The sequence below is a fragment of the Oxyura jamaicensis genome, chromosome 1 (genome assembly GCF_011077185.1).
Source record: "Oxyura jamaicensis isolate SHBP4307 breed ruddy duck chromosome 1, BPBGC_Ojam_1.0, whole genome shotgun sequence".
Classification (NCBI taxonomy): Eukaryota; Metazoa; Chordata; class Aves; order Anseriformes; family Anatidae; genus Oxyura; species Oxyura jamaicensis.
The window spans coordinates 184277097-184304199 of record NC_048893.1 but is presented as its reverse complement, the minus strand read 5'-3'; the positions used below and the strand labels follow the sequence as shown (position 1 = coordinate 184304199).

Below are 27103 nucleotides of genomic sequence, written 5' to 3'. Positions count from 1 at the left end.
AACATTAACAATTATTTTAAAAGTTGCATGCTGCTCATTAAAATGCTCTCATTAAAAAAGAAAAAATAACACAAAAAAATCCGCAACACATTTACTGAAAAGCTTGGTCAGATAAACTGATATCAAAGCAACCAATACAACAGAGATTTCCTGATTTTAAACACTAATTTATTAAATAAGCCTGAACAGCTGTTATTTTTTCTACTGCTGACTACAAATACTTTTTTTTTTTTTTTTAGCATAATAAAGAGCACAGTTTTTTCAGCTTGATCTTTCCCCACTTGTCCAAGAAGCATATGCAGAGAATTGTTTTTCTTCCCCATATACGTTGGTTCCACGTTTCACCTTACTGACCGACCAAGAGTCAACATCCTTCCTCAAAAGCACTCCTACCGTTCAGCAGGAGAGGTAAGCACGGGGCAGAACAGAAGGCAGAGGGCCATGAGAAGCATCTTACAGCTGCTCAGAGTAATTCTTCAGATTTGAATATTAAATAACAATTAGCAAACCTCTCTAGGTATTTCTTCTCAATGGTCACTGTTAGGCAACAGTCTTGTTTCTTGCCTCAAGAAACACACGTTAGCAGATGACTACACAGTACCTACCAGAGGAACAAGGCATTAAGACATGAGAAGATCGGCTCTTCCAGCAACGTTTGGCCCTGATATATGCCTTACTATGGCTAAAAAACAGCTAAACATAGCAGACCACGCAAGCCTCCATTTTGTCACAGTGAGGAGGGGTTTTCATTGAGTTTTGTGTGTTGTGTGTGTTCCTTAAGTTACGTGGACATGTGATCAGCATGCCAAACCAGGCATTTCATACTCACATTGCTGGGAATGAAGAGGCAGCCCATTACAGCTCTCAGCTAGATTTTGTTCTTTTTTTTTTTTTTTTAGCCTGATAAAACAGAGTATAGAAAGGGCAGGATACGGTGGTGTCCTGAAAGGGCAGGATGGCCTGTGGTGTCAAAGGTCTGCTTTACTTGCCATAAGATGTGGTTAAACATAGGAGCTCCTCATAACATTTCCCTTTTACAAATACAGTCGGCTCTATTCTGAACGTATTTTTCATCCTGCCTTACATTTCCTGGGGTATCGAGAAACCTGTGGCTGGGATTGTCTCATCATGTACAGACATGACATCCTAGCGGTGACAGACTCCCACGTTGACTTTTTAACAATCGGATGAGAAAACAACACTGCCCAGGACAGTTCAATCGAGCCCCATCAGAATACAGAGTCTGAGCACTCCTGCATGGTCAAGGGGGTTGAAGCGACAACCAGAGTAAAGGTATCAAGAGTGATGATGCTGGGAAGCCATTCATCATTATCCCACAAAGCCAGTCCTGTGTCCTGCTCCTGCCTGAAGATACCAGCTGAAAGGAAACAAGGCAGCAGTGGCTGGCTACATCCCGCTCTCAACCCTGCTGGGGGCTCGGTGGCTCAGTTGGCAAGCTGGAAACATCAGAGCAGGCCATGATCTGCTGCTGAGTGATGGGAGCTCGTGCTATGGTCTCCCAGTACCATCAGCCTTCTTTTACAGAATAAGCACTACTCATAATACTCCTTTCTGCATAAAGACAGCAGCCATAAGGAAAGGTTTGCTAACTGAATCACAGAATTGTAGGGGTTGGAAGAGACCTCCAGAGACCGTCAGCTCCATCCAAAGCAGGTTCCTTAGAGCAGGTTGTCCAGATGGGCCCTGAATATCTCCAGAGAAGGAGACTCCACAACCTCCCTGGGCAGCCTGTTCCAGTGCTCCGTCACTCTCACCGTAAAGAAGTTCTTTCGGATGTTGGTGCAGAACCTCCTGTGATCCATTTTGTGGCCATTGCCCCTTGTCCTGTCCCCACAAACTACTGAAAAGAGGTTGGCCAAAATCCCTCTGTCTCCCACACCTCAGGTGTATACACATCCCCTCTCAGTCTTTTCTTCTCCAGGCTGAACAGACCCAGGTCTCTCAGCCTTTCCTCACAGGGTAGATGCTCCAGCTCCAGGCCCTGTATCATCTTTGTGGCTCTCTGCTGGACTCTTTCCAGGAGATCCCTGTCTTTTTTGTACCGCGATGCACCACGCACACAGCAGCAGCAACTGCAGTCAGAGCCAACGCACTAATGTAAGATTCTCTCTTTTTTTCCCCCCACCTCCTGGATTTGCCTAATCAATTTCTTTAACTACCCTTGACTCCTCACACATCACCGTGGAACTGAGAAGTACAAGATCACTATTAATAGCTTGGCACGTATTAATGAGAATTTGCTGTATCTCCTCAGCATGTAATCACTCCAGACTGGTCCTGATACAACTTTCGCAGCTGTGTAATTGACCCGTGTCTCGCATAAAAAGATAAGGACATGCTATTACATGGTTTTAAATGACCCGCTGGCTTTTCTGAAGCTAAGTGGGATCTTTAACCAACGATAAGGCAATAGAAGTGCTTTCTGTTTCCCACTCTTAATTTGTTCTCTAGTGCTGAAGTAAATGGATGATAAATGCAAGTTTAACTATTTGTAGTAATAGTTGAGGAAACATCAATAGCTTTGTGCAACTTATACACCTGAAGTTTAGCTAAGCACTTCAAGGACAGTAACACGATTCACATCAGAGAGCAAGAGAAGCAGAGTTTCAAACAGAAAAGCAGGGAACCTAGTAAAGGCAATGAAAAGGAAGGAAAAGACAGAAACTGCTATAGAGAAGTTAAGCAGGCCAGCAACCCTTGTATTCCAAGTACAAACAGAAGGAAAGCCAACAAAGCACACCGCTCCATGAGCCAAGCCTGATAATGTTACATGTCAGAAGCGAGGCTAACACCACCAAAGTTCTTCACACCTGGGCTGTGCACGAGGGGCTTGCTGCAGCCTGAGCAAAGCAAATCATCCCAGAGCTGTACACAACAAAACAGCTCAGCACATCCCATACAGCAACAAGAACACCCAAAGACCAGAAGCTCGAACACAACTGTGGCTCCAGAAATCTCAAAAAAAACGCTGTGTTTGAGAAGGGAAAAGAGGAGATGTCAAAAAAAATAATAATAATGAAACAACCATAAAAATATTCACATTGGGACCCAGAACCCTGGTGGAGCTGTATCTCAGGCACTGGTGGAATGGTCCTTACTACCCTCAGGCTGGAGTTGGCCTTCACCTAGCACATATTTTCCCTCTCACACGCATATATACAAGCCCTGAGCTTGAGACTAACAAGCAACCTGTTTTTCTGAACTCTTAGTATCCATTTCTCACATCCAGTTAGCTAAATGAAACAACCTAGACCAACTGCTCACTCGTGTAGTGCCTCTGATGGTGCTGCAGGAGCACAGGGACACACGATAAGGACAGCTTTGAATCTGGGAGCACTAACTGTTTTGGTTAGCCAGAGGTTACCACGATGAAGGAAGATAGAGTTGAAGTATCTAAAGAACTGCACAGAATGCTGTAATTAAGAAAAAGGTACTACTACTGTGCTTAATCCTAAATCCAGATGACAGACATTGTAAACAATGGACAATTTACTGATAACTGATGCTTTAACTGCAGTAGGGTGTTTGTGCAACAACACAATCAATATAGTACCTCAAGACTGTGAAGACAGCACCAATACCAGACCAAATCCAATGGTACTGACCTGAGCAAAACAAAAGAATATACTAAGACTGATTATTTTAATTTCTCCTCTTATGTGCTTTCTTCTCTTTGCCGAGTTGTATGAGACCACCTGAAGCCTTATATTCTGTCTTGCAGAAGTCTGTTTTATGGTCTTATATTGTTCTTGTATTCCTGTGTTCTGTCTAGCAGGATTCTGGAACAGATGATGGATTTAGTTCCCTGTTACTGGGTAAGTTTGCCACTTCCTGTAGGACTGGGGAGTTGGCCGTCTCCTTTTAGCCTACGCATAGTTTAATAAAGCTTAGAATTTCCCAGTGCACGTACAAGTACATCCACTTACATCTGCATATAGTGCAAAGGACACTAGGCTAAAAGGTGACAGGGAGATCAACATTCATTTCATGCAACAATACCATTGTGCACTCTTCTGTCTTCGATACAAACCTAGGCAATGACTTACAGTAATCAAAATGATTTTTAGATTTCCAAGGACCAAATGCATTTCCAGTACTCCTTCAATCAAGTGACTGAATAAAGCTGATGGCGCCTGAGACCTGAACTGTCAGTCTTCAGCTCCCATTTTACAGGACACTTCACTTCAATCCCTCCCCTTACTTTTATTTGCAGAATTCCCTTACGTTACACTTAAAAACGCAGGTTCACAGATCTTTCTTTTCTTGTCATCACAAAGGAATCCTTCTGCAGAGCTGCTGAATTAAGTGCATAGGAGCTGTTCTGTAGCAAGGTCATTTTAGGTCTGGAACTGCAGGCCCCTCAGGATTCCCTATTACAGCTACATGAACTGCCAATTTCCCCTTGCAAGTCTACGCTTCCCCCCTTTCTCCCTGTGAAATAAATTCAGGCTCTGTAAGCCCTTGAATTAAGCTGCTTTTTCCAAGATGTTTATATAAAAGTCTTTTGACAGCTGAGAACCCAAGGAAAACAGAAAAATTAGCAACAGAAAGGCCAGAGCACTACAGAAACTGCAGCTCATCTTCTGTCATACTGACAACAGCAAACTTCTGCCACACAGAGACTACCTCCTAGCCCCAAACTACCAGGACATACTAGTCTGAAAAGCCCCCCAGTACCCCTCATCTCATATTCATGCTATTTTTATTAATACAACCCTTTTCTTGGTCTGTGGGACAACCTAAAATAGATAGGATTTACCATTTTCGAACACGCTACCTCTTACCTAAGGTCTCCAAGGCCCAGTAACAAAAGGCACCTCTCCTACTCTGCTTGCCACATCTCTCATGTCAAAATATATATGCAACATTGGTAAATTAAGACTGAATTTACTTCTTTATGTTCTGGCTAAAGCTAAAAGCCTTAGATCCTACATGTATATTTGGCCAAAATAAGCAGCACATGAAACACACGCAATCATTTCACAGGCAAGTTACTTATTGATGTACTTCTCACTACACAAAAATAATGTTTGGACTTGTTTTCAAAAGCGGTTACATTTCTCTCACTGCTACACATACGAAGAAATTCTTACTGTGCTTTTAAATTGTGTGCTGTATCTTCTGATAGAACTGCGTACAAAGAAAATGAAAGAAGCTAAAAACAAGATCTTAGATGATTAAAACCTAGAAGTTCATACCCAGGCGAAACGCATTCACGTGTTTCTTGGGCTCGGTCCAAATCTACCAGATTTCAGTCTGTGGCTTAGGGACAGTATTGTACACTACGATCCAATACGCCAAGTGAGCAGCAGAGAGCTTCTCTTTGTGAACAACTCGCCAAAAAACAGACTTTATGGCAGACGGGCAATGTTTGCTACAAACCAATTGTTAGCTTCACAGTGTTTTATTTTGCTCTGGTTAAAAACTTACTTGCAAACTTACGTACCTCCAGCTGCTTGCTGGGAAAAGATTTCACCATAAATGACCACCAGCAAATTGCCTCTGAACGTGGGTCAGGATACATCCTCTGATTTCTGTAGCTTTTTACCAAGTTCCACAAAAACACACTGAGATGGAGTGGTTACACTCCAAGAAAATCTGAGATGACACCTAGCAGGACACAGGAATAAGGTCTACCAATGATGGCATTGCCTAAGCTCAAACCTAAGAAGTTACTCTGAGAATGAAGATGCATTTGCCACTTTTTAAGCAACACAAAACAAACAAATATAAAGAAAAAGAAGCCACAGACAAGCATAAATGACACTTCGGCAGATACATATAAACTCTGAAAATACTATTTGTACACGACTCCAAAGACAGGACAAAACCAAGGGGAAATTCATATCCTGAGTGGCATTTCTACAACCAACTGTAGAGGACAGGAATATTGCTGGCTTTTAATGCAGCAGACACGAGGAAGCAGGGAAAGAGGTACAGAAAGGCCCCATAGTGTGATTCATTAATCTCTGCAGAACGGCACAAATCCATCTGCTGTACAAGTACCTTCCAGTCCTCCAACGCCACTTGGGCTTCAGAACTAGACTCATGTGAAACGCACCTCAAGAGTGCAAGTGGGGATAAGTATATGCTGCCCAGTTGCAAGCCAAATTAATTATGTTTTATTCTTAATGTGTTCACCCCTCATTTCTAGATAGGAACAGCATACATCTTTGCACATTGTGTAAATTGAAGTTAACCAGTCATTAATATGTAAGGAAATAAGAAGAGTATTAAGAGAAATAAGAAGAGTCTCCCCAGCTGTGTGGGGAGACTTGTTCAGCCATCTGCATTATCATTCCTTTTCTCCTTGGAAGCATGGAGCTAAGATCTTCACTAAGATCTTGTTTGTAAGAGAAAGTGCTCAGCTCCCTGAAGGAACACCTCAATTATCATAGAATTGTGGCATGGCTCGGGTTGGAAAGGACCTTAAAGATCATTTGGTTCCAACCCCCTGCCATGGGCAGAGATGCAGCCTTCAAAGGGAAGAGCTACAGGTGCTAACTCTGCATATCAGGACAGTAAAACCCGCTCGGGCCGGCGGCTCATCCAACCTAGCTACCTATCTTTATCAGTAAGTACATGTCAATAGCTAGGGGAGAGCACAAACCAGGCAGTTGCCAGGTACTCACCCAGATTTTGCAAATATCCAGCTCTGTGGAGGTCTCAGCTCTCCTGCACCTTGCTTGTGTAGTAACCTACAACAGCTCTACTTCTTGGTGCTTTTCCTGTTTCCTCGTAAGCCCTTATAAACATCATGCAACACGACATCATTTCACAAGGAGTTTTAGGTAAGGTTCAGAACACCAAAGTTCAAGTCAGCCATTACATGAGGTGGAAAACTAATGTAGCAGTTGACAGCCTTTAGAGTTGAAGCTTTGTTAATTTTTCAGGACCTATATGACTAGCGAGGAGAAGGAACGTTATGAACAAAATCCCAATGAGACAGTAAAGTTGAAGAAAAGCCTCTCCTCAAATTGCAACAACTCTGCCAGCTGGTTAATAAGCAATACTGTACACCTTGCTCACAGAAGATTTTTACTGGCTCTATCTAAAAGGCAGGGCTGGTGACCAATGATTTTGAAACACAGTGGCACCCCAGATCCCGTACACGTGTTTTCAAGCAAGGATGGAAAAAGATACTTTTTCTAAAGAATAAAATAAGATGAGAGAAAGCTTTTTACTCTAAGCATCTGAAAGATTTCTCCCATGGCAAAAGGATTTAAGCTATGATATGAAAATGCTTTCCACTGCACATGGCCCACAGCTAACCTGAAATTTGGTACCCTCATCGCATGCAGCCCTTCAAGCTATCTTGGCAGGCTTTGTACCCTGAAATATCCTCATATCTTGCCCTATATCCATGACACTGGCTGTCACTCATGCTATAAACACTGACCAAATTCTTTATGGCATTTCCAAGTTCAAACAACAAACCAACAAAACCATACCTGGTCTACTCAGACCAAGCCCAAAGGCCCACAGGACACTCAGCTTGCTGGTCCTCGAGGTGCTAACAGCAGGACAGACACAGCCAGCCCGCATCTATAAGCCTGGCGGTCAGTTCCCTGCAAGAACTGAAAACACAGCATATTTATTGGTCCTCCAAAAGACACCGGAGACCCATCTGGCATTAAACAAAGGAAACAACTCTTTTACTGCATGTGGCTCTCCCGGCCTCCAATCGTACAGGAGCACTTTCTTGCAAAGAATCATTTCAGCTCCAAATCAGATATCACAACAGACACTGATTTAATGTTTCATTTTGGAGCATGTCTTCCATCCTGTGGCACAACAATCAACCAAATTAATTTAAAATGCAGGTTTTAAGTCCGCAGAACAAGCTATCCGGACTACCATTTCAGTTTAAATCAGGCTTAGAGTGCTCACAGAACATTTGGAACCAATTTAAGGGGATTTACAATCGCATCACAGTTAAACCACTGTAACTTCCCTGTGCAGGCGAGCTCGTATGGCAGGCAAGCGAACATTTGTTTATAGTTTGGATGACTGCATGAGGAGAGAGAGGATGTCAAAAATAGCCTTTGCTTCACTGCTTGGGGATTTCACCACTGAAGGTTGAGAGGTGGGGAAAAAGCTTATTATTTCACTTGTACTACTCAAACACTAAAAGAAACCTTAAACCACTTTACACTGGGATCTGTCTCAGCTGCTCATTTCTAACAGCAGAGAATTTATCACCACGTACCACCATGTGCAACTACTACTATGGAATTATGTCCAGAATTTACATGTAGGCTCTTCTACCCTTAGTAACCCAGGATTTCTTTCAGGTGAATTATTTAATAAGTGATTGCTTTTTAACCCTAAGCTTTTCTTTTTGTCTTTCTTAATATATCCTAATCCCCAGAAACTCTATACAATCCATTTTTCACTGCCACAGTGCTGGCTCTTCAGATAAATTGAAGATAGCAAGTGGTTACTCGCATCAGTCACCTTGCCATTCCAAGTTTTCTTCCAGTGTCACTGCTGAAAATAACGCAGAGGAAAAGCCCCAGCCTCCGAACTGCCCACGTGTGACACGGCCAACTTTTGGGCTGCGCAAGCCTGCAAGTCCATTCCATGGGGCTGGTGTGCAAAGGTCTGAGCCTTGGCACCTCCAATCATCCCCCAAGAGCTGTTCTCTACCCTCTCTGTGTTGTTAGTATCAGGTTCTATCACGAACACGTGTTCCTTTTGCTGAGATACTACAATGTCCTATTTGAAGACTCCTGAATATTTTCTTCTTGAAGCAAAGAGGATTTGACAAGTTAGGAAACATTTTCTAAAATAAAAGCTACAGCAGCTGGATTTTAATCATCTCAATTACCCTACAATCAGCTCGCCCTCTTTGGGATCAAAATATTTTTTGTGCTGCTGAAACAGAGCACAAGTTATTTCAACCTTCAGCTAAAACCACCACCCTGCCCCTGGAACTACAGTGCAACCATTTTACTTGTTTCCAGACTTCAAGCTTGGATACCAAGAAACAGACCACACAGGAGAAAGCAGGTCACTGTACTTGATAGAAGCTTTTACCTTCTGCCCAGTGTCAAAGATGCAATGAGTATTGACAACCAGAGATTTTTAAAAGTGAGGAGTTGCCAAGGCTACTGTTGGGTTACTTTTCATTCAAAATGGGGTGCTCCTCTGAAGAAATATGAATATGCTTGAGTTTTGGGAACACTGAGTTTCCCATGAGCAAAAACAAACACACACACACAAAAAAAAAAAAGGTGAGGAAGAAGAAGAAAAGCACCTGGGGCAAGGCAAGTAAAGAACATGCATGTTCTATGGCAAGTTCACAGTATCAAGTACATCTGGGTATTATTCAACTCTAAAATCAACTTTTATCCATTCTGAGGGAAAAAAAAAAATGCAGGTTAAGCCATAATTAAAACAAAATGTTCTCCAAAGTGCTGTATTAATTTACTCCAAAAATTAACAGATGAGGAAGAAGAACATTCATAGTTAGAGGCTTTAATTGCACTCAACGTCAGTGTTGAAGTCTCTCAGATATGGTATAAGGCACAGCCCACGGAAGAGTTGGTTTGCTTGATATGGAAATTCTGAAACCTTCCAAGGTTATTTCTAATTCAGCACAGTGAATTTCTAATTCAACACAGTGCTGTGTTGAGAGAAGAGTAGCCAACAACTTCAGTGTTTTATAAAGATGAACAACACATCTTGAAGCAAATCCTGAGCTGCAATACGATTTATACCATGGCTAGTTTAAAACAAGCAAACAAAACCCACCACCAAATCACCACACGTATTTCACTACAGCATAGTGCTATTTCTCATGGCTGAAAGTGTTCCTACCTGCCAGGAGCCATTGCAGAGGTATTTCTCTTTTAGCTTGCTCTGCATGAGCAATGCTCTGCATTGCAATCAGCTCACCAAAACTACAGATATTAGAGGCAAGTTGTTACACCCCAGTGTTAGAAAGCCACAGAAGACATCTGTGTAAAAGTGGAGCAGGTAGCTCATCTCTTCACTTTTTAGTAACTCCTCCCACACTTCCAGCTGAGCAAAGGCTTAGTTTCTTACATTTCTCGAATTCTTAAAATAACCAGTTAACCATAAACAACTTAGCTGCTGGCATTTGAAGACAAAACCTAACCTTGTTCAAAAAGGCCTTCTATAAAAGAAGTGAATTGGATCACTTCCTTGTGATTGAGACTTATTTATTGATTAAATTAAGCTTCTAAAGAGTTACTAACATCACTTCTTTCCCATCACTATAACTATCCAACAGACAGGGAACTGAGCACCACTGAAGGATCTTCAACCCCATTAAGGTGTGTTACTCCCAGGCTGGCATCCCTATTGTATACGTCACCTGAGACAGAGGAACCAGCAAAGAGAAGGGACTTTCTCCTGACAAAAGTAGAACACAGACTTCAAACCCGCACCTGGTGAGAACTTCAAGAAGTCAAAAGATAAGCGAGAGGTAGGAGGAGATGGGAGGGAGAGGTTAACACACTTCGAAAGCATAAAGGTCTTGCAGTCAGCACTGGTTGCCCAGGAGTGCACACAAACTTTTTGATAAATCTGACTTGGAAGCCTGCTGCAAAAAGTTCTGTAGTTTAATAATTTAGCCCATGGATGATGCTTTATGAACGGCATGCATCAGAAGTTATCGCCGGAAAATTGGATAGAAGCCCAGATGTCTGTTTAAGACTGCTTTTATTCTCTGCATTTTCAAAACATTGCGTGGGGCTTTAGCTGCATGACTCAAACGACCTTAATGAGAGTCATGCAGCTCGGCCTGCATATGCTGCTTTGAAAATAAAGAGGTACTGCTCTGGGTTCTCATTTTGTGAAGCTCTCCCTGGAGTGATTTAAAGCTGCTTTTTCCTCCCAGTCTTGTCTCTAAAGGTCTTGTGCACTTCCGATCGCTGGCTCTGACAGATAATAGCTGAGAACTCCGGACACCTCATTTTTCAGGCTTGTTCATTAGACATTCAAAGACGGTTCTCAGAGCTCGTGTGGCACCACAGAGCCTAACAGTAAACAGCCAGTCAATTCAATTCAGCCAGTTGTGCACATGTGCTCCATCCGAAAGACCTTGCAGAAAGTTACTGCAACCCAGAACGCTGCTGTGAGCCCCGAGCAGAGTTATAACCGACTCCCAACATGTGCCATTTATTATTGTTACTACTTACCATAAGCCATTTTAATAAGCACACATGATCAGACTTAATATAGGTTATTCAGGTTCAAATAAAACTATCTGTGTATATTATAGTATGTTACACACCATGCAAATCTCTACTGGAAAGCCATACAGCAAATCATCATTTAAGGAAAAAGAGAACATACATGGTATGTATCAGATTACTGATTTATAAACTATTTACATTGCATCTTGCTATATTTATTGATAAGCTAGAAGAATAACTAAACTGTATTCTCACCTACATTTTAATATGTTTAAAAAGATTTCCTCATTTTCTTCAAGCAGGAGTGCACATTTTTCCCCTTCTAAGCCTATAAACTGCCTGTTACAGCTCCTACAATCAGCCAGCAGGTCCCAAGTCTGCATTCAGGTCCAGATGGACAAAGCCTGAGAAAGAGAACCTGGACGTCACTCTGCAGCGGTGTTACAGCAGGAGAATAAAGGGGAATACAAAGAGGCTCACTTTTCCATTTTCATTGCTTTTTAATGACACGGGACACTATGCAATGCCTTAACTCCCATAAACAACTGCTGTGAGAAAGAGGAAGCTACATGAACAAAATGATTTCAGGGAAGACATATCTGTACTAGAAAGCACTTAGATAGCATGATAAAGAGATCATCTGTGGTAGGCCAGTAAGAATAACTTCAGAGAAAGTAAACTACAGCACAAGAACATCTTTCCTTCATATCAGAAAGAAGGAAACAAATCTTGTGTACATCAACACTACTGATGCATAAGCTCTGGTTCTGAACAGTGCTCATAACCTGTACACAACGAGCCAGCACCTCCTTGAAAACACCCTCCCAAAACTCAGAGACCCTCCTGATGCTGACCACGAGTGAAGTGATAGACACCACCAGAAACACGATGATGTGCCTGCATTTCCATGGGGTTTAGCCAGGACAACGGTTTCCTCTCAAGTTTCCTGCATCTCCTAAGACCCCTGGGCCCTAAAGAGGCTCATTCTAACTGAAAATAAACACACAACGCATCCTGTGTCGCCCTGGTGACAGCCTGTCTTCCTCGAGGCATTCCCCAGCTGCCAGTTTTGCACAGTATTGGTTCCATGCTTTGTGCACTGCAGCTCGTTACAGGAAAAAATCATCTATTCAGGTGCACTAGGTTTTTAAACTCTTTGCTATAGAGATTGTTTACAGGTAATCATTTGAAAAATATTACCTGAAATAGTGAAAGAGCGATACTAGAAGTGAAAAGGCTTACTAATTTCTGACTAATTACTGACAAAATTCAACCCAAACACTTAAAGCTGCACATCACTGCCAGCTGTACCCCAACAATGACAAAAAACCTGAAACCTCGTTCAATTCCACAGGCAAACATCTATCTGAAAGGCGTCCCTGCCTTCCAAGAATATGCTATTACCCCTGTGTGGATGCTGGGTCACATCCACAGAAGCTCATCTCCCAGACATCAGAGCAAACGTGCTTTGGTAACACACAGAGACGTGTCTAGCGAGCTGAGTACATTGGGGAGAAAGCAGGCACCATTCAGGATTCCTTTAGGGAACCAGAGCACACATCAGGAGGTCACCGTACAGCCCTAATTGCCATGACCAGAGCATGACCATGGGGAAATTTGCCCAGGTAGAAGTGTAAAGGCTGTGTCCGAACTGTCAAAATCTCAACTCCCTAGTCCAATATGGATTTGTGGTCCTCATACACAGAGGAAAGCTCAACATCCTTTCGGAAAGAAGTAATTTGTTCCCTTGACAGAAAAGGGAGGTATTTCCGTGCACAATTTGCTTTAAGTATTGCTCTTTACAGACCATACAAGAAAAAACATGCCAAGTTCAGTTCCCTCAAATTGTGAGACAGCAATTGTGGCACGCAACACCCCCTCTCACCCCTCTGCATCCATACCTACAGTCATGCTAAAATCACAGTGCTGACAACAATGACACAGCCGTCAAGTTATTTCAGGTATTTTTATATACCTGCTAAAGAGTGCCTGTGAGTAATGTGACATGCTTCATCTTTAACTTGGGAGCCGGGGATTCCTCTTCACAGCAAGAACTGTTCGGAACAAAGATATAATCAAAGTCTAGGAGTAAATCATAGCTTCGTTATACTCTGCAGGAAGGGTCAAAGCGTGATTAAAGGCACCTGACAAACAACATCAGTAATACAGCTACAGAACCACTGCCCACACTAGTAAAGTGTCAAGACTTGGTTGTTGTTGCTTTCTAGCCATTTTAGTTTCAAGGCATCAGCCAGCAGATAACTAACAACTCTTCCTCCAACAAAACAAATTATTTAAAAGAACAGCTGATAGCAGAACCAGAAGCTGTTCCACACACTCAGCACGTGTCAGTCGCCCAGGATGAACACACTGCAGAAGAGCCACAGGAGGTGGATCACTGAAGCAGTTTTGCTTTAGTGTTAATGGAGCTGCTCCTTAAGCCAAGAAGAGTAAGACACAGCTTGGATTGCTCCAACCATACTGCCAGCTTTTCTGTTTTGACCTGTAAGGAGTAAGAAATGGCCATCATTTCCATGTTGAAGTTTTCCTTCCATGTCTGAAACCAGACAGGTGCCTAAAGCCATGGCTGACTGCTGTTGTCAGCGTGTGACCAACCGTGAGAAAAAGCAGGAAAGGAAGCTTGGGTGAACCCCAAGCTGCCATCCAACTCTTCAAGGAAGAGTACCAATCTGCAGAGCACCCAGAAATGCCGCACTGAACCTCTAGACTGGGCAAGCTCAAAGGTGTTAGCTCACCAAGCAGCACCTATTCACGCTAGAGTTTTGTTCTGACATAAATGTATTTGCAACCTCTGAGCAAATGCTCTCGGCAGAAAGTAAAGGAAAAGAGCTGCTCATGGTGAAAATGGACTGTAGTTAGTTAGCAGTTACCTTAGTCCATCCCATTTTACCTAGATAAAAGCCTTGCTCCAGTGCAGACCTAGGGCTGTTAACATTTGCCAGTGACATTTCTGAACACTTCCACAACTGTTCCTGCAGCTCAATCCACTTGACTTAGGGCAGCAAGAAGGCACCTATGCTGAAGCTAAAGACACGGGCTTAAAGAATTTTAAATATGAATCAAGCCAAGGTCAACCTTTTCTTTTAAAGGTGAGGGAGATTCCACAATTCACACAGAGCTGGACCATGGGAACACCCACAGGAACACGATGATCTGAGTCCAGTTCAGAGCTACAGCTTGATAGCAGCAGATCCTTTGCTACTCCCACCCTTACTGACCCATAGGATGTTTCCATCTCCTCAGTGATGAATCAGTTGAGGAAACCTGAGTGACAGAGGTGGAAATGGAGGTAGAAAAGAATTATATGAACAACCTCACTCTAAGTTTTGCCTTCCAAGCAGAAGTAGAATACACTGCAGATTTCCTCAGGGGCAGCTCCAAGGGAAGTTTGAGTGATTACCTAAAAAAATCACCTGGTGCTGAGGGCAGGATTCCTTGTGTGCACCAAGGAGGTGGCCTTTCAACACAAAATTCATGTTAACCCATGCCTTCCACTCACATGATACTTCCTAGAAATAAATGCAGTATCTTCAGGATGTTGTCAAGAAAAAAAGAAGAAAGAAATTTACCTTAAACTTTTTATTACTACATAAAGCAGGTATCGGTACATTGGAGAAGTTGCTGCAAGAGAACTTGCCATTCTAGAGAAGAAGGAAACAGTGGTTTAATTTTTACCCTCGACATTCAGTAGCACCAGGTGAAAACATTTTTTTTCCTTTATTTGTAACTACGAAAGCAATTGACTTGGCTCCATCAGATTTATCTTCCTAAGACTACAGATATCCTTTCAGGAAATTTTATTCACATCAGAAAGTAAATTTTGGTTAAAAATTCTTGTTTCAGATTTTTGGGAAACAGACACCACTAATTCAAATACCGGAAATATTAACTGCAATACCCATGTCCTACTCTACTCCTTTTAAACTTTCATTAGCAACTGGTTTGTTTTCAAGATGAGGGATACTGGGAATTACCAAGCGTGACACACCGCAACTGTACAGCCTCCTGCTGTACATACAGTGGGGATTTCAACAGAATTTGGGAAACAGGTTTAGGCAAGAGTAATGCAAACACAGAAACAGCTCCTCTTTGAGAATACATCAAGGACACAAAAGGATGTGCTAAGCGAGTCAGTTCAAAATGCTTGTCAGGAGATAGGTGAAGCTCACGGATCATTAATAGAGTATGTTAAGCTGTTATTTCTCCAGTGGAGCTGGGCTGGACTTCTGTTTGAAATACTAAAGAAAGCCTGGAAGTCTGTTTTCCTGTCTGCAAGACTACTTTTTTTCCCCCTCCCCACTCTTCTTCCCCAGCATAGCGGAACGACTGCGACTGACAGCTTTCAGAAACATGCCCTTTCTGCTTCACAGCAGACAAACATTTTTGCAAGTGGTGATCCAAATACCTTCAGGTGGTACATATGCAACCATGCATGTGCTGTGCAGGCGTACGTCTCTCGTGCTCTGGAAAGAGAAAGCCACAAGCACAACAGAACAACATGTGCATTTATAGGACAATCCCTTACAATCCCTAAATGTAACTAAACCAGAGAATTCCTCACCAATTATGGAGTAGTGAGCACCTGAGCACTAACCTTTTTCAGAAATGCAGCTTCCTGCAACAGTTGGTAGGAAGCCTACATATTGAACACAAAATCCTGGAGGAAGATATGGCACCACTACCCTCAGTGACATGAAAGCAGCACTGACACTGAAACAGTTTTTCTAAAACAAACCATCATATAACTGTTTCCAGCATGTAAAATTTTACTTCTGCTACTATTAGTCAAAGCTGAAAGACTCAGTGGGAAGGCAGAGCAGTGGAATAATAAGGGGTTCTGTATTTTACTGTCTATGCAATGTTTCAAGGAAAAAAAAAAAAAAAAGAAAAAAAAAAGATTTAAGGAGCTTTATGGTGTTGTTGCTCCTAGCACAGGAGCCAGACCTGAAATGGACTGAGCTGAAGGCTTCCAAAAGATGACACTGCTTGAGGACCCAGGCACTCAGTGGAGGAAATGGCCAAGCCTCTGGATTTACATCAGCTGCAGAAGTGCTGACAGGAGTTGACAGTATTTTTTACTATTTTGACATCTCAAAAGAGCTGTTCCCAGTAACAAAGCCTACAAAATCTGGCTAGGGGAACCTCATATTTGTAATGGAAACAAGAGCTATTTAAATGCAATACACAAGCCATTATGCTAATGGTGTATGAAGAATGATACATGACTAAGTAGGCAGTCACTCGCCAAAATTGCTTTTTGGAGCAGGATACAGACTCACTGGAGTTTACTGTGACTGATGCCAGTAGTAGAGGAAAAAATACAACAACCAAAAACCTACAACCTTAAGCCAGGCAGTCAGGCAGGTGAAGGCCTCTTTCTGCCTATTTACAAAGAACTATACAGCAATTACTTCTGCACATACCAAAGAAACCACACATTTCCTGCCCACCATCATGGATTCCAGCTCTTAACTCCAAATAGAGAAATATCATAATTAAACTTCCAGAGATCTTCATTATTTTTAATGTGACAGTAGATGCAGGAGTAATGCTAGATTTCACGTTATGGATGTGTGCGCAGCAGCAATTTTTCATGTAGGAATTTTCTTTGCAAATGGGAAATTTAATCAGACGTCTGAGCACAAACCCAAATGCCTGAGCAGAGGATTTGCTGTGGATTTGCTTCAAACTTGCTGATCCATGTCAAATGAATACCACTGTGGTTAAAGGAAGGACTGGAAACGTCTCGTGAGCAGGACTCCCCAGCCACCCATCAGCAAAACAGGTAGAAAGACAGACTCAGTCAACACAAACAAAAGAAGTCAGTCACCAACACTCAGGTTACAGCGCAGTCAGCAACATGAGGAGTGACAGGCAATAACCAGAGGAATTGGGTTGAGTTTCTTAGTTGCAAAGTTTCTTGAGATGAATAGTTCTCACCCACGGTAGCCATCCTGATGGTAAGCAGAAGAAAGCCAGAGAAATAAGCATCACCCCGGTAGGTGCCAGCAATATATTTAAATATCAAAACCAGTGAGCTAAAAGCTCAGTTATTTTGTGCATTAACCTTTGAAAAAGCAAACAAGGTAAAGACATCATTGCTGAAGAGGCAACAGACTTTCTCCTCAAGGAGGGAATTAATTTAAAAGGAGTTTTGTGCCTGTCAAAATGCCACCCCCAACTGAAACACGTTTTACAAACCCCACTGCAGACCACCAGCGTACTGTCCCTTTTCCCCAAGCCCAAGAATGCAGGGCTTTCCAGGCTTACTTTTCATGTAATCAAAAATCACACACAGATTTCCAATCCTAGCCCGTATTTTAGAGTTCTAGCTTGTCTCTCCTACCTTCCCTAGAATGCTCTTCCAGCAACGTCAGGCAACTTGGAGAGAATGGTAGTTCACGAGACATAACATGAGGCATGTCTCACATTCCTTGAAGCACTATTCTGTTTGCAGCTAACATAGTCCTCCTTCTTTCCCTATATTTCCTACCCCCATCTTCTTATTTAAACTCAGCATGAATTCGGAACTGCTCAAAACATAGTGAAGGCTGCCAGGAGTTTCACTGTTACCATTTTATCACTGCTCCCTTGCAGGAATACCTTATATCTTAGCACAAGCCAGCTCCTCCTTGCTGCCTAGATGGCTTAACGCACGTTCTTAAAGCTTTGTCCCCATCCCTCCGTATCCCACAAATCACACACCATAAAACCCAGTCATTCTACATATGTTCTGTTGAAATTACAGCCTCCCATGTATTCTCAGTTTCTGAGAGATCCCAGCTTCTCTGAGCCGCGCACGTGTGACAGGCCTAGAGAAATGGGTCCCCGTACCCCAGCTGGCCCTTGGGGATCAAGTATCACTTCTCAACTTCCTTCCCTCTGCCCGAGCTCTGCACTTGGGATGTCTTTGCGTCAGATACCCGGACAGCCCTTAAGGGAAAAGCTGGTTCAATATAGGTCCCGAAGCAGTTATGGCACAATGTTACTAAGAAAATAATGAACACCAACTCACTGCCTCACCTGCCTCTGAAGTTCTGGGCTGTTTCTGCAGATACACAAGCAAAAGGTCCGACCTTAGCTTATTAAACTAGCACATACACAGATCTGAAAATATCTACATTGCTTCTGATGAAAGACCAACAATTACAAAAAAGAAGATCATGGGATGAATCACCAAGCAAGGACGGTAAGATCTTGCACCCAAAAAAAACAGACACACAGACTTAGGCCTAGGAACCAGGAAACCACTCTTGGCTATATGCCATAAAGATGCCCAAGTCAGCTGGATTGTGTCCCCAGATGAACTCAGCTCACTCTAACACAGAAACCGCATCTCCTGAAGGGGAGCCCTCTCCCCACGTTAGCCCCCTCGTCATAAAAAGACCTCTCCTCACTTAGGACCACCCCACACAGAACGTGTGTAGCAGATTAAAATGTCCCTGTCTCTTTAAAAGCTGATTAGAAATATAGGAACTTCTATTCACAGATCGTAATAATTAACAAGGAAGTAGAGCAGTATAAAGAAGCTGCAATGGGGACAATCAGTGTGCTACCTTTGTGGAGTTACCACCTGGCAGCCACCTCTGCGCAGATGTGAACAGCAAATACCTTGTGTATTTGCTGTTGTATATACCTTGTGGCTCTGTGTGTTCATCGGCTCCTTGCACACCTGGTGACGAACCCAGATTTGGGACAGCACTGCCAGAAGAGCTGGTCCTAACCATTGTTCAAGAACTCCTGTTCGCATCAGGAACCTGATCTGGCTGAACCTTAAGCTCAAAAAGAGCATCCAGCAGCTGTGCAAACGAGGGCCGTGGCAAATAAGGAGGAAAAAATATGGTCCCAGGGAAAAAGGCAGATCAGACTGCCCTTTTTAACGGCAGCATGCAGATAGGTTGGATTAAAGCACAGCCCAGTCATGGATTCAAGTGATGGTGGAAGCAAAGTCCAGCCTGCCATGCAAAACACCACTGGGTGTACAGTTCCTAAGGGCAGGGGCAGCCTGATGGTGAGCGCTGCACAAAGCCCCCAGTGCAGGGAGCTGCTGGATCCACCTCGGCAGCATGGCATGGTGCCACCAGGAGACTGCAGCAAGCAAACATGCATTAACGGTGCCACTATGGAAATCACATCTCCAAATGTCCTGCATTTCATGCATTCACATGTTCATCACTATATAAAAACAAAAACACACACAGAGAAAGGGGAAGTAAAACAACTCAGTAGCCTACCCCTATCTTGTCTGCAAACCAGGATGAGTTAATAGGCATAAACATATTTCCAAGTGCAAAACCACATGTAGTTTTTAACATTAATGAATGCCAGCTGACACAAAGCATAGGCTGACTGTCATATTGCTTAGCCACTCTAGACACCTGTCATTCCTTGGCAATGAAAGGGAGAAAAGGTCAAGACACTGTTAGTAAACCCAAAGGGGAGACTCACTTTTCTACCAAAATTGAACTTGACAGGAACCATCATCACAAATAATGCTGAGAGGTTCAGGTGTTACTGGTTATTGATGGCTTGCACTCCTGCTGCTACTGAGCTGTCTGCATATTTTAGGGAGTTAATATTAATAAAAGCAACCTACACTGCCATTTACTAAGAAAGATAGCACTTTGGTTTTTGGATGAGAACATACAGTGTTAGTTTTTTTTTCTTTGCACACAATATTTATATAGTTTATAAATATATATACTTGCATACCTACAGTTATATATATACTTCCACTGAATCCCTGCAGAACTTGGACACACCTAAGGCCAATATATTCCATCTTCTCACTTTCCAAACCCTTAATTGCTTTTGCATGAATGAAGAAATCCAGCAAGAAGATAGAAAGTAAAATAACAGCACATTTGAAAATTGGCAGACCAAGCTTTGACCTCCTTCACTCTTCTGACAGCATGAAGTTGTCAGTGTCTTTGACTCGGTAGGGGCAGAACAGGGCTTTTGTAACACACACAACATACATACATCGAGACCACTTATCCCATGCTTTTCCACAGACTGGGCTCCTGTGCCTTTTGTATATAGTTCTGGGGATTTAGCTTAAGCTCACAATTAGTGTCTATAATGATGTTTGCATTCAATGTGCCAGTGCACACACAAGTTTGTGTTAAAATTCTGGAGGTCTCAGCCTTTAAGTGTTCCCAATTCTTTTTCCACTTGTCTGATGCAGTTTACAGTGACTATCAATCCTGATTCAGACATGCCAAAAAAAAACGCATTGGTCCAGAATGTCCTTCTTTCAGTGCAGTTGTGTTCAAATTGCACGGGTCCAAGGAAACAATCTGGTTCAGAGTACTGGGGAAGAGGAAAATGAGTGGAAAACATGAGGAGAATGATAGGAGGACGTAGTGGAGGGAAAAAGCAACAACTGACTTATTTTTGACATCTCTTCAGAAAACTACACTGTGGAAGTCACAGAAGTCATGCTATCACTTGGCAACATGGCTTGCTAGTTCTATTGCATTTTAGTATTTTCTAAACAATTTTGTTAAAAAGACCATGGAGGTCTAAGAGACAGACAATCACATGCTCTCTAGTGCATATAAATAACTAAAAGCTTGTAAATAGAACTATCTGCTCTGTGCTCAGCATCTTAACAAAGAATGCACAATAACAACCTGTTTGGAACAGGTTACTCAGAGCTGTTGCATTTGCTGCGTGCTATCCACAGTCCAACACAAACTAACACCAGCATGAGTAACTGATGCAGGATTCCCTCACAGGAAAGCCACTTGGGGCACAGAGAAATTACAAATGCTATGCTCCTGTCCCAGCCCAAGGATCCCTAGCTCCTTACAGGGGAAAATATCCCTAGGGTCACATACAGAGAACAGTGGTTCTTCAACAGAGGCTGAAAAAACACATTTGGAAGCAATGCTTATGCTGCGGCAAATTTGCACCATTGACTCACCATGAAGGATGAGAAGTATTTTCATTTATTTTAAAATCCTGCTCCTGACGTGCAAAAAAATCTGGTTCATGACCTTGAACTCATGGAAACAAAACCCCCAGCCCACAGTCTATAGTTTTTCTTTCACAAATGTAAGCCACATAATTTATTCTAAATCCTGTACATGTACTCAAACTAGGTTACAGATGCCTTTTATGAATCCCAAAATAATCTCTCTAGTGGTTAATTAGTGAAACTGGATGGAGTTGTTTTTTCTCTTCTTTTTTTAAATCATTACTGCTCATCCAAGTGAAATGGCAAAACTGTTTTCTAGCAGCATTTAAAAACAGAGCTTGTATTCATTTAAATTTGGTCTCTGCCCTAGCTTCTTCAGGTTATGATTCTAAAAAAAACAAACAACAACAACAAAAAAAAAAACAGAAGACAATCAGGACAAACTTAGTTCGTTATGTAAATGCTATAGAAAGAAGTTTTATATACATGGGTTGCAAACTTGAGTCCTTTTCTTTCTCTAAAATACTGGTGATAACACACTTTTAAGCTAGTGTTTGGAAGGCTTTTATAATCATCTGTAAAGCCATATGAAGACAGTAAAGACTACGAATGCATCAATATCATGCATCTGTGCTGTGGGATGCACTATAAAACACAGCAGCTGAAAACTGCTGGACTGCAGTGATGCCTCTGAACACGCCAAGGAAGTCCCAACATGAACAACTCAAAAGGAAAAGTTGACTCTGATACTGATGTTTGATAAGAACTTGGTACGGGTATCGCTTTTAGTTGGCTTCACAGAAACTAAGAGACAAAGTGCCTCTAAAAAGCTTCAAGAAAATAAAACCAAGCACCAATACAAGATACTTTGGTGTTATCATAGTTATCCATGCTCAAGAAGCATCAAGCAGTACAACCTGTTCATACCTCTCAGGCACACAGCTTGCCGTCAGACGCAACTGTATTCATTTCAGAAAAGTGAAATGCACCCCACACAGACTAAAATGCTTTTTCTTCAAGAGCTCATAGTAATAAACAAATCTTTTCACAGCATTTGGAATAAATTTTATTCCCTTTTATTCTGAAGATCTGTCAGGAAAGCATAAAAAGTCCTCTACTGCTCTTCAGTGCCTTCAGCAGGACCTCTCACAGCAACAAGCCCCACATTTCCAAAACCATGCTCAAAAACAAATTACAAAATACTTCAGGAGTAAATAATTTTTAAAAGAAAAATGATTTAGTGAACTTGCACAAAAGTATGAGTTCTGAACAGACTGTCCGCCACATCACAAATTCTCTGGCCCTACTTGAAACAGACTTTACTCCAGAAGTTCAAACCCCTCTTCATGCCCAGGCTAAGCAGTGGTTTAAATCCCAACGCAGCACCTGTGTTTAACTGCAGCTGCTTGAGTAAAAGTTAATTTAGTCTTCCCAGGGGAGAGAAAAGCAGAAATCATCAAATTTCATCAAGCTACAGAGCCCTGATGCTGACAGGGCTGTTGTGAACATGAGCATCTCAAAGCCTCTAAACCAGAGAATTAACCCAGTTGTTTCGATGTCCCGGACAGCCATTTTAGGCAGGTCTACCACCGAGCTGTCTTTGGCAAAATGTAGCCTCATTTGCATTGCCACTTTCAAAAGGAAGTAAATTGCTGTAGAAATACGTTTTGAGCATAGCTATTTATAATACTGACGTAGAGGTAACAAGACAAGAAAACCTTGCACCTCCAACATGTCAGCCCCATGGCTTCAGTCCAGTAGGAAGAAAAAGCTTCATACATAAAATATGTATAGGACCTTACTCTGCTCTTCATTATTCCCACATAAATCAGGAATGTCTCTAACTAAAGGAATTCTATAGGGATATAGACCAGATATAAAGAAAACCATTACAGGTCCAAGATATATTCGAAATAAGCTGTACTTTATCTATATATAGATATAAAAATAATATTTATATTACGTGTATTTTTTCATATATACACACACACACCAAAAAAATATATATATGGTGTTGGATTTTAAATTAGCATGCTCAGAATTAGTCCCTTCAGTGTAGTAGGAAAAATATTGCTAATATCAGCTCGAATGTGTTGAGCACAAGTTACTCCCTCATAAGGCTTATTTGCCCTTTTTAACTTCAATATGAATTTACAATTTGGCCATCTTTTTCCCCACAAGTCATGTCATATACACTGAGTTGCCCTCGCTGTATAGGCAAGCATGATCACCTCCCCTTTATTTTTATTGAAACACAAGGCTACCCTATATTACTGAGTCAAGGAGGTCGTATTTTTCAAGTAAATATTTGAAGTCATGTGAGTTATATTTGATAGGAAAATCTGCAGCTCTTGGAAAGAAAGTGGGGTTGAAATCAAAACCAGTAAACCTCCAAGTTTTAATGCTATATTTGCTTGAAAAAAAATAGGTTTGGGTTTTCCAAATATATATACACTTCATGAAAAGTACATGCAAATTTTCTTGGCTTTTTTTTTTATTATTATTCAGTAACCATTAATATAGCTTTAGCTTCCCTCTTAAAAGCTTCCCCACATCAGGGTTATCTGGCCGCTGTAATATGAACTCCCTTCTAAACATCAGCTTGCATTTTCACTGGTAACAAAGTTAAACTGGAAAAAAAAAACATTTGTTGATGACAGTTATAGCTTTGATGAACATATTGCTCAGGAGATTGCTAACGTTTCATATTTAACAGCCTCAAATGTAGAGAACAGCATTATTATTGCTTTGGTATAAGCCTTCCAAATAGGAAATTATTTTTTTTCAAAGTAAATTAGGCAAAAACTTTAGAGGAAACATAACATTGTGCCTTCATGCCCCTTCTGCTTCAGGTATCTGAATATACACCACAAAATGGATCCAGTAGCTCTGAATGTATTACCTGCCAAAAAGTACTATCACAGCAGATTTCTTCTCAAAGTAGTCTACACCACGTAGCGAACCTTTCACGCAGAAGCTCCGAGACCAAGCTGGGGAACTTCACTTCATCATTTGTAACGATAATCGGAATGTTGAAAACTTACAAGTTTGGTTGGTTGTAAGGTGCAGTCAAGTTCATAAGAAGGGTCATAGCAATAGTGGTATGCTTGTTTCATCACTTTTGAAAATGGTTGGAAAAAATTCAAACCCAGCCATTTATTAGTTGAGTCAATTTTGTTTTCAGTCAAGATGGACTGCTCTCTAATGATTCACTCTGCAATATATATTTTACTAAAAAAGAAAGGAAAATTAGCATGGATTTATCTTTGTGACTGATTCCTTGGAAACTCTTGAGATTAACATACTCAATTAGAAATCCAAAAACTGAGGAGTCAATCATGGATTAAAATTGATGAGACTAGCCTATAAGCAGTTCTGCCAATTTCTTCACACAACAAGGGACTGAAGTATGGAATGAACTGTCAGCAGCAGCAATATAAACTAGGAGCTGTAAACCAGCTGAGACAGAATTAGGATGCATTGAAAAAATAAAATGCATTTATAACCACTATCTAGACAACTATCCCGCATGATATCCTTGTCTCTAAATAGGAGACATGGATTTGATGGATGGACTGCTCTGTGGGTAAGGAATTGGCTGGGTGGCCGCACCCAAAGAGTTGCGGTCCACGACTCAGTGTCCAGGTGGAGATCAGCGACAGGTGGTGTTCCTCAGGGATTAGTGTTGGGACCAGTGCTGTTTAACATCTTTGCTGGTGACATGGACAGTGATATTGAGTGCACCCTCAGCAATTTAGGAGGAGTGATGGCTTTAAACTAAGAAAGGGTATATTTAGAGTAGGTATTAGGAAGAAATTCTTCCCCTCAGAGGGGGGTGAGGCCCTGGCACAGGCTGCCCAGAGAAGCTGTGGATGCCCCATCCCTGGAGGTGCTCAAGGCCAGGCTGGATGGGGCTTTGGGCAACCTGGTCTGGTGGGAGGTGTCCCTGCCCATGGCAGGGGTTATTGGAATTAGATGATTTTTAAGGTCCCTTCCAACCCAAACCATTCTGTGATTCTATGAATTCTGGATTAGGTTGGCAGCTTCATTTTCTGGTATTTGAAGAAGTCTGGCAGGCTATTTCCAAGATCTGTTTTCTGTAACTACTGCTAATAAATAATGCTTTTTTGAATTGGAGCCTATGAACAGGTTTTCGGGGGGTGGGACGGGGATAATGTTGTGTTGCTCTAGGTCTTCTACTTCTGTGTGTTAAACCCATCTATGAGGCTGAAAGAGCCCAAGGAAAAAAAAATGTACACAAGAGCTGTTTTCTGTTTTTCCAACAATTACAAAGAGAGGCAGTACTGAGTCTCACATGTATTGCTACTCAGTGTGTCTATTGCTGTGCTTTCCAGGCCTAAAAGTTCAATACTACAACTTACACAGATTTTCTGCAGTTTTAAAATTGAATGATATTACCTAAGCTGGAAGGTTTGGATTCCTTTCTTTCTACAGGCTTCAAAAAACAAACAAACAAACAACAAGAAAAACAAACCCCACTTCCTGATAAAATTCAGTTGTTTACCTACCATATATATAATAATACAATAACACTTCTGCTCCAGACAGGTGGAGATTGTATGGCACATCTGGCAGTCCTATACTGTTCCCTGTGACCCCTTAGCATCCTTAAATGCATCTAAATGGACACCAACCTCAGAGGTTTCTCCTAGGCACCTAAATTGACACCTGCCATCTACCTTAAGGATACCAAGTCCCAGCTTTTGAGTACCTGAAAGAACCTGTGCGTAGCGAATCAATTACTTACTAGGGATAGGATGCATTTGTGAGAATTCAAAAAGCCCGATTTTAAAATTGTTACACAAACTGAAGTTACTCACATTCCTATTTTGTTTCATCACGACACAGAATTGTGATAAGCTTACACACCAACCTAGTATAAGCACATGGAAATAATGACTATTAAATGCCTACCCAAGCATTTTAACAGGCAACTGAATAATTTGAATGCATCATCATGACAAGACAACTAGCTGCCTGTATTACTGTTATCCTTGTTTAGGAATTTTACACACAGATGTTCTTAATCTTAGCCTAACACTGGGGGAAAATACTGAACTGTTAACTTTTAACAAAGTTGATTTTTATGACAACAGTTATTGTACTTCAGTCCTCAACTCATTCCAAAAATCCCCATGCTTATGGTTTTCTGTTGTCTGACTATACCCTCAGAGATGCAAAGCCAATTGGAAAGAGAAGGCAAAGGGATCTAGGTAGAAGTCAGATTATATAAATCAGGGAATAAGCATGTAGAAGTGTTAGAGCTCTATATTTTTTAGTATCACATCAGATATGCTTATTTCTGCATGCCATTTAGATAATAGGGCTAGAATCCCCATATTTTAGGGCTAGAATCCCCATATTTTTTAAAAAATGTGTTTGACAAAAAAGCACGAAAACAAGAAAAACAGAAGGATGAAGCAGGCTGAAAAGATCTCATGCAGCAACATTTCATATGCACTTTCACAGCTTGTTCTATCAGCCAGACTGAAGTGGTGACCACTACAAGCATGTAGAGCACTTCACAGCTCTCATAATCAGACCTTGTTGGACTCACAAAGTCACCACTTACTTAAAAGCATGTCTGTCTATGCATTGTGTTTACTTGGAATTTTTGGAAGATTTAAAAACTCAGCTCTAAAAGAGAAACTATGATCCCAGTGTTCTGTTCTCTAATACATGTATCTTGTTCAATACTGCTCATGTATAAGTTAAGACCTTACCTCTAAGCCTCCATAAAGAAACATCTTTCAAATCTAGGATTACAATTTATCTCTGGATACTTAAGGCAAAAAAGAAAATAATCCAGCTGCAATTTACGTGCACCATACACCCCCGCTCCCACTTTCCATTCACTTATGTCTCTGTCCTAGTTGAGTCTCATGGCCCTGCACTGCCAGACCTTGACACAAGGACTTTTTTTCCCTGCAATATATAAAAAAAGGGCATTCCA

General features: G+C 41.6%; 1 protein-coding gene and 1 long non-coding RNA gene across 6 annotated transcripts in view; both read right to left on the bottom strand.

The window, feature by feature from the left end:
• ATP8A2 (ATPase phospholipid transporting 8A2) overlaps positions 1–27103 on the bottom strand; it is a 324912-nt gene that overhangs the window by 113585 nt on the left and 184224 nt on the right. The gene's annotated exons all lie outside the window — the stretch shown is intronic.
• LOC118166890 lies at positions 4788–6776 on the bottom strand. Its single transcript, XR_004750790.1, has 2 exons — positions 6654–6776; positions 4788–5151 (listed from the first exon to the last, which is right to left on the bottom strand). It is a non-coding gene; the product is annotated as an uncharacterized LOC118166890 (long non-coding RNA).